Source organism: Martes martes (assembly GCF_963455335.1).
Source record: "Martes martes genome assembly, chromosome: 7".
Taxonomy (NCBI): Eukaryota; Metazoa; Chordata; class Mammalia; order Carnivora; family Mustelidae; genus Martes; species Martes martes.
In genome coordinates this window covers 6,301,689-6,307,688 of record NC_137894.1, presented here as the reverse complement: position 1 = coordinate 6,307,688, position 6,000 = coordinate 6,301,689, and the positions used below count along the sequence as shown (strand labels likewise).

Genomic DNA, 6,000 nt, shown 5'->3' with positions numbered 1-6,000 from the left:
GGTTGAAGGTCTCGCGGGTATAGACACCTACCAGGCGACCCAGCCGCTCACAGGGGCGTCCGCAGGTGCGCCTCTACCTCCCGGAGCTCGTGGGGGTGGGCGTGGGGGGCCTCGGCAGTGCCGCCCCGCCGCCGCCGGGAGGCGCTGTGAGCGGCAGCGGCCGGTGGGACGCGTCCAGGGGGTGAACTCGCGGAAGGTCCGCTGTGGCTCCTGCTCCAGCCCCGCGGTCTCGTCGGTTCTTGGCAAAGAAGGGAGGTTTGAAGGGACGGAGGGGCCTTGGCTCTTTCCAAAAACCCGGCTGGAATCCCACAGCACCCTGTACACCTAACGCCTCCGCTGGGCCACCCCCGACCCCCTTGGCTCCGAGGGCCCAGACCACCAAGGTAGGTCACACCACCCCGGTTCTCTGGGCTCTGCCCCCTAGGTGACCTGTTTGGTGAGTGAATTAATTTGTGAATGAGTAAGCGAGAGAGTGCAAGAATCCCAGCTCCGGGCAAGTCTCTGGTCACACCCGCTAAATAACCTTCCGCTTCCTTCACCACGTATAAGGGAGGATCTCCTTCCCCAAGAGCCAGGCCCTAGACTTCGCGGTCTGTCCTGTCTTCTCCCCCTGCCGGGCATTCGGTGGGCAGCCCAGCCTCGTGCATACACAAACTCACTTAAGGAGGGCCCGGGGAGAGATATTTATAGTATGAAACTGAACCGGTTTTCAAAAAGTGTGTCCGTGTTTTAACTGTGTCAATTACCAACGGCTCCGTGGCAAACTGTCTCATTTTACATTTTGCACAATTTTATTGTGCTTCTGGCTTCCGCATGTCGGTAGTGAAGACGGGGTCTAGCTGGGGTGACTTGGCTCCCTGATGTCTGGGGGTTCTGCTGGCAAGAATGGAGGGCTGGAGGGTGTCTCAGTGGTGGGGGGCTGGAGTCCCCTGGAGGTGTCTTCCCTTGGGGCATTTGAGGCTGGCTGTTGGCGGGAACCCCAGCTGGGCCATCAGCCAGACAACACCTAACGTGTGATCTCTCCATATGGGCTAGTTCGGGCTTCCTCGCACTAGCTGGTCATTGGGATCCAAGAGAAGGTGTCCAGGAAAGCAAAGGACAAATGCATGGCATTTTCAGGATCTTTAAGTTGTATATTTAACACACAACAGAGAAAATATAACGTGATCAGTTTATAACTCTTCAATGTCTCTCTGACCCCCAGCCCAAGGCAAGCCCTCCCCTGAAGTTTGCGTTAATCATGCTCTTGTTTTCTTTATAGTTTTGCCACTCCAGCTTTATTCCTTTTTTTTAAAGATTTTATTTATTTATTTATTTGGCAGAGAGAGAGAGAGAGATCACAAGCAGGTAGAGAGAGAGGGAGGGATAAGAAGGCCCCCCTTGAGCAGAGAGCCCGATGCAGGGCTCAATCTCAGGACCTGAGCTGAAGGCAGAGGCTTAACCCATTGAGCCACCCAGGCGCCCCACTCCAGCTTTCTTCCTAAATGGTATACTATTTAGCTTTGCCTGTTTGCAAACTTTGCAAACACAGAATCATACAGAGGTGTTCTCGCGTGATTTTGATCGTTTACTTTTGTACCTGGCAGGATCGGCTTAGTTATGCTTGGTTACAAATATCATCAACATCTCAGTGCCACCATCTGCACTTAACTTCTCACTCATGTTACATGTTTGCGGTGGAGTGGCTGCAGTTTTGCTCTGGGATCCAGTAGCCTTTGTCTGGAACATGCCAATCCCAGGGCGGAAGGAAAAGAGACGGTGGTGGACGGGGGGGCTGGCTCTTCAGTCTCTGGCTCAGAAGTGACCTGTGTCCGTTCTCCTTACATTCTGTTGGCCGAAGCAAGTCACATGGCTGAGCCCAAGGTCAGTGGGGTTGCAAATATAATCCTCATATAGGTAGGGGTCTCAAAAGATATAGTCCCAGAGAAGCAGCAAGTATTTTGGATCATAACACAATCTACCCCAATATACCCCATTGGTCCCAAATACTTTTTTCCCTCTTTTCTGCAAAATAAATCACTCCTCTCAGGAGACAACTTAAATTCTCATCTAACCATGGCACCAGACTTTAAGCCCAGCATTTCATGATACATCAGGTCTGGATGTGGTTCCTCTAGATCTGGAGATCTAGAACTAAAAAGACATTATCCATTCCTTTCGATGGACGAAGGAACAACAGGGACGGAGTGATCCCAATCCATTTAGAAAGGAAAGAATGGGGAACATAGTAGTCCCTGGTCTATGGAAATCTTGAAGTTCCCCTGGGCTGTCACGGATCCTGCGTGTGGGGAGTGTTTCTTGATTAGGTCCTAGTCCTGCTCCTGGGGAGAGGGGAGATCCCCAGGCTGCTGTCCTTCATGGCCCTTGCCTCTGCCATCTTGAAGGTCCTTCCTATTCTATATTTTAAAGATTTATTTATTTATTTATTTATTTGACAGACAGAGACCACAAGTAGGCAGAAAAGCAGGCAGAGAGAGAGGAGAAAGCAGGCTCCCCGCTGAGCAGAGAGCCCGATGCGGGGCTCGATCCCAGGACCCTGGGATCATGACCTGAGCCGAAGGCAGAGGCTTAACCCACTGAGCCACCCAGGTGCCCCCTATTCTATATTTTAAAGAGAAGACTATGAGATTTTCCCACCTGCTTTTTTGTGGAAGATTGTATTAGTATTAAAAATATCCATTGCCCTTCTCTGTGGGTCCCTCACTACTGGAGGCTTATAAGTGCTCGACCCATTGATGATAAACCTGGTAACGTGACTCTCTTGGCCAATGGAACATGAGCACAAGTGACCAGTGTCATTTCCAAGTAGAAGCTTTATTAACTGGGTGGCTAACCATCTTGATTTGCCCAGGGCTACTCTACTTTTAGTGCTGATGCCTTAGGTCCCAGGAACCACTTAGTCCTGGACAAAATGGGACATTTGGTCCCCCTAGCTTTAAGAATCATTCTGTGGCCAACCATTCCCTTTTATCCCTTTTCCCTGAGGCCGGGAGGGTTCTAGCTTAGAAGCCTCTCATGAGCCGTAGTCACAGAATGAAGAGGAGAGGCAGCTGATCTTTATGGACATGTAACATGAACAAGAAATAAACCTTCAGGGCTGTGAGTTACTGAGATGTAAGGGTCACTTTTCTGCAGCCTTAGGCGTAAATTAGCTTAAGCTGATTGAGATAGTGTAACACAGTGTTTTTTACATTCCGCCTTTCATTCATCCATTTCTTGTTGACATCCTGGCAAGCTCTTCCTCCTCCTCTCCTCCCTAAGGTTATGCCAAATTTCTCCTTGAAATTCCGGGACCGTTGTGAGTAGGGTTGCCAGAAAAAATTCAGAACACCCAGTCCAGTTTGAATTTAAATTGAATTTAAATACTAAACAATGATTTTTTTAGCAATTTTCACCCAATTTAAATTGACCAAAATGACTGAATTTAAATCTTTTTTTACCAGTAAATACACTAAATTTAAAATTTTTACTGTTTAAAATAATTATAACTAGTATGTTCCAAGCAATATTTGGGACATTCTTACACAAAAATTTATTTCCTGTTTATCTGAGATCCGAAATGTACTGCATGTTCCGTATTTTCACTTGTTCAATCTGGCAACCTTAGGCAACCTTCTGAGATGCCTTGGAAAAGAATACTCAGAAAATTCCTTCTACAGAGAGGCAGCAGCATGGAATGGAATTGTCCCTAAAATTAAATGATCATCAGATTTACCAGGGGGTTTCACTTTATTTTTTTTTAATTTTTAGAAAAGATTTTTAAAGATTTTATTTATCCATTTGAGAATGAGAGCGAGAGAGAAAGAGAGAGTGACAGAGAGCACAAGCAGGGGGAGAGGGAGAGATAGGGTCCCTGCTCAGCAGGGAGCCCGATACAGGGCTAGATCCCAGGACCCCAAGACCATGACCAGAGCTGAAGGCAGGTGCCCAACCGACTGAGCTGCCCAGGCACCCCTACTGGGAGGTTTTTAAAGAAGGGACCTAAGCATGACCTCAAACCTAGTGAATTTGAAACCTGGATGGGATACCTAGAGAATTTGTACTTTGTGTGTGTGTGTTTTTAATTAATTAATTTATTTTTAAAGATTTTATTTTTTTTAAGTAATTTCTACACCCAATGCAAGGCTTGAACTCATGACCCTGAGATCAAGGGTTGCATGGTCTGTCTACCTACTGAGGTGATTCTACCTACCTACCTACCTACCTACTGAGCCAGCCAGGTGCCCACCCCCCTTTTCTTAAGAGGCTTTAATTCCCTTGACATTTTCTTGGATAAAACTATGCGGTGGCCACAGCTCGATCCTGGGTCCTCTGCACAGAGACTCCAGTGTGGGTTTTTACAGACGTCGGTGAATTCCTGATAGGGAGACTTGGTGAACATAGTCTCGTTCCAGAGGTCAGGGGTGAGAGAGCCGTAGGTCTTGGGAATGGCATCAGAAGGGGTTTTGGCAAAGTTGCCCAGGGTGGGGGTGCAGCCCCCGGCTGAGGGGTCGTTGTTGTCAATGCGGGCCATCATTAGTAGCTTCTTGGGCATAGGGGCTGAGACAATGCCAGTGCCCCTGGTGTTGGGGATAAGGCGCACCAGCCCGGAGTCACAGCAGCCAGTCACCTTGCATGAGACACTGTGGGGCTGGCCTGTCTTGTTCCCCCAGGAGCCTCGCCGCACAGGGCTGATGGAAAGCTTGGCCATGATGACGGTCCCACAGATGGCAGCGGCTACCTCCTTGGAGCACTGAACACCCAGGCCGACATAATCTCTGATGGCAACCAACACCTTGAACCTGGTCCGCACGGGTCTGCTTTTGCACAGGAAGAGTCTTCGAGACCTCGTCCTTGAGGGACGCTCCCAGGAAGGAGTCAGTGATCTCAGATTGCTTGATGGGCAGGAAGAGCGAGATCTCCGTCTCCGGGGACCTGATCTTCTTGTCCTTCTTGTCGTTGACGAAGCTTGGGGATGGGGATCCTCTCCTGGTCCTCAGCCTTGCCCTTCCCAGCTCTGAGCCGAGACCCTGCCCTGGATGCTGCTGCCAAAGCTTCTGTGGGAGCCACCAGGGCCTCCCACCTCCTGCCAGGGCCCCCTGCCAGGGCCCAACCACAACACCAACGCCATTGGCCATTTGGTGTTTTCTCGGAGGCAAAGCCAGAATCTGTACCTTTTTTTTTTTTTTTTAAGTGAGCTCTACGCCCAATGTGGGGCTTGAACTCAAGACCCCAAGACCAAGAGTTGCACGTTCTTCCCACTGAGCCAGCCAGGTACCCTGGGCATGTGTACTTCAAAACCAAAAGCTCCCAAGTTAATGCCGTTTGTCTGGCACATTTGAGAACTATTGGTTTAAGGCAGGGCTTCTCGAACTCTCCTGCGTGGATGAAGAGCCCAGGGGTCGGGCCAAACACAGATTCTGACTCAGGAGGTGTGGGGTGAGGCCTGAGCTCTGCATTCCGCACAGGCTCCTGGCTGGTGCTGATGCTGCACGTTCGCAGAGCGAGGCTACCGGGCCGGGGTTCTCAAACCTGAGTGAGCGTCAGAGCTCCGTGCAGCTCCGTGCTGCTGCGCTTGTCCACCAGATTGCTGGGCTCCGCCCAGAGCGGCTGATGTAGTAGGTCCCCAGGTAGGTGGGTCTCCGCTTGCCAGACACGTTCCAGAGCTCTAGGGGGAGATGCGGAGGCCTTGGAATCAGGCCCACAGGAGCTAAAGTCCATCCCAGGGAGCGCACCGGCAGATTCCTTACCTTTGCTCTCCCTCTGACTATAGGATAGAATCACCTGAAGGACTTGATCAATTCAGAGGTCAGCGTTCTGCCCCTGATCAGATTAGACCAGAAAAGCTGGGGGACCCAGAACCACGTCTTCACAAGTTCCCCAGGTGATTCTGATGTGGCGCCCGGAGGAGAGTCACTGACACACTTTGAACCCATCTCGTCATCCCAACACAAACACTGTGACAATTAAGTAAGATAAAGAGGTTAGGGGCGCCTGCGTGGTCAGGCGGAAAGGCACATG

At 50.3% G+C, this 6,000-nt stretch overlaps 1 pseudogene across 1 annotated transcript; it reads right to left on the bottom strand.

Annotated features, from left to right (window-relative positions):
• Nucleotides 1–4,278: 4,278 nt before the first annotated feature.
• On the bottom strand, nt 4,279–5,117 carry LOC308346069 (small ribosomal subunit protein uS5-like; annotated as a pseudogene). The gene has a single exon. The product of its transcript is annotated as a small ribosomal subunit protein uS5-like (transcript).
• Between the last annotated feature and the right edge of the window lie 883 nt (nt 5,118–6,000).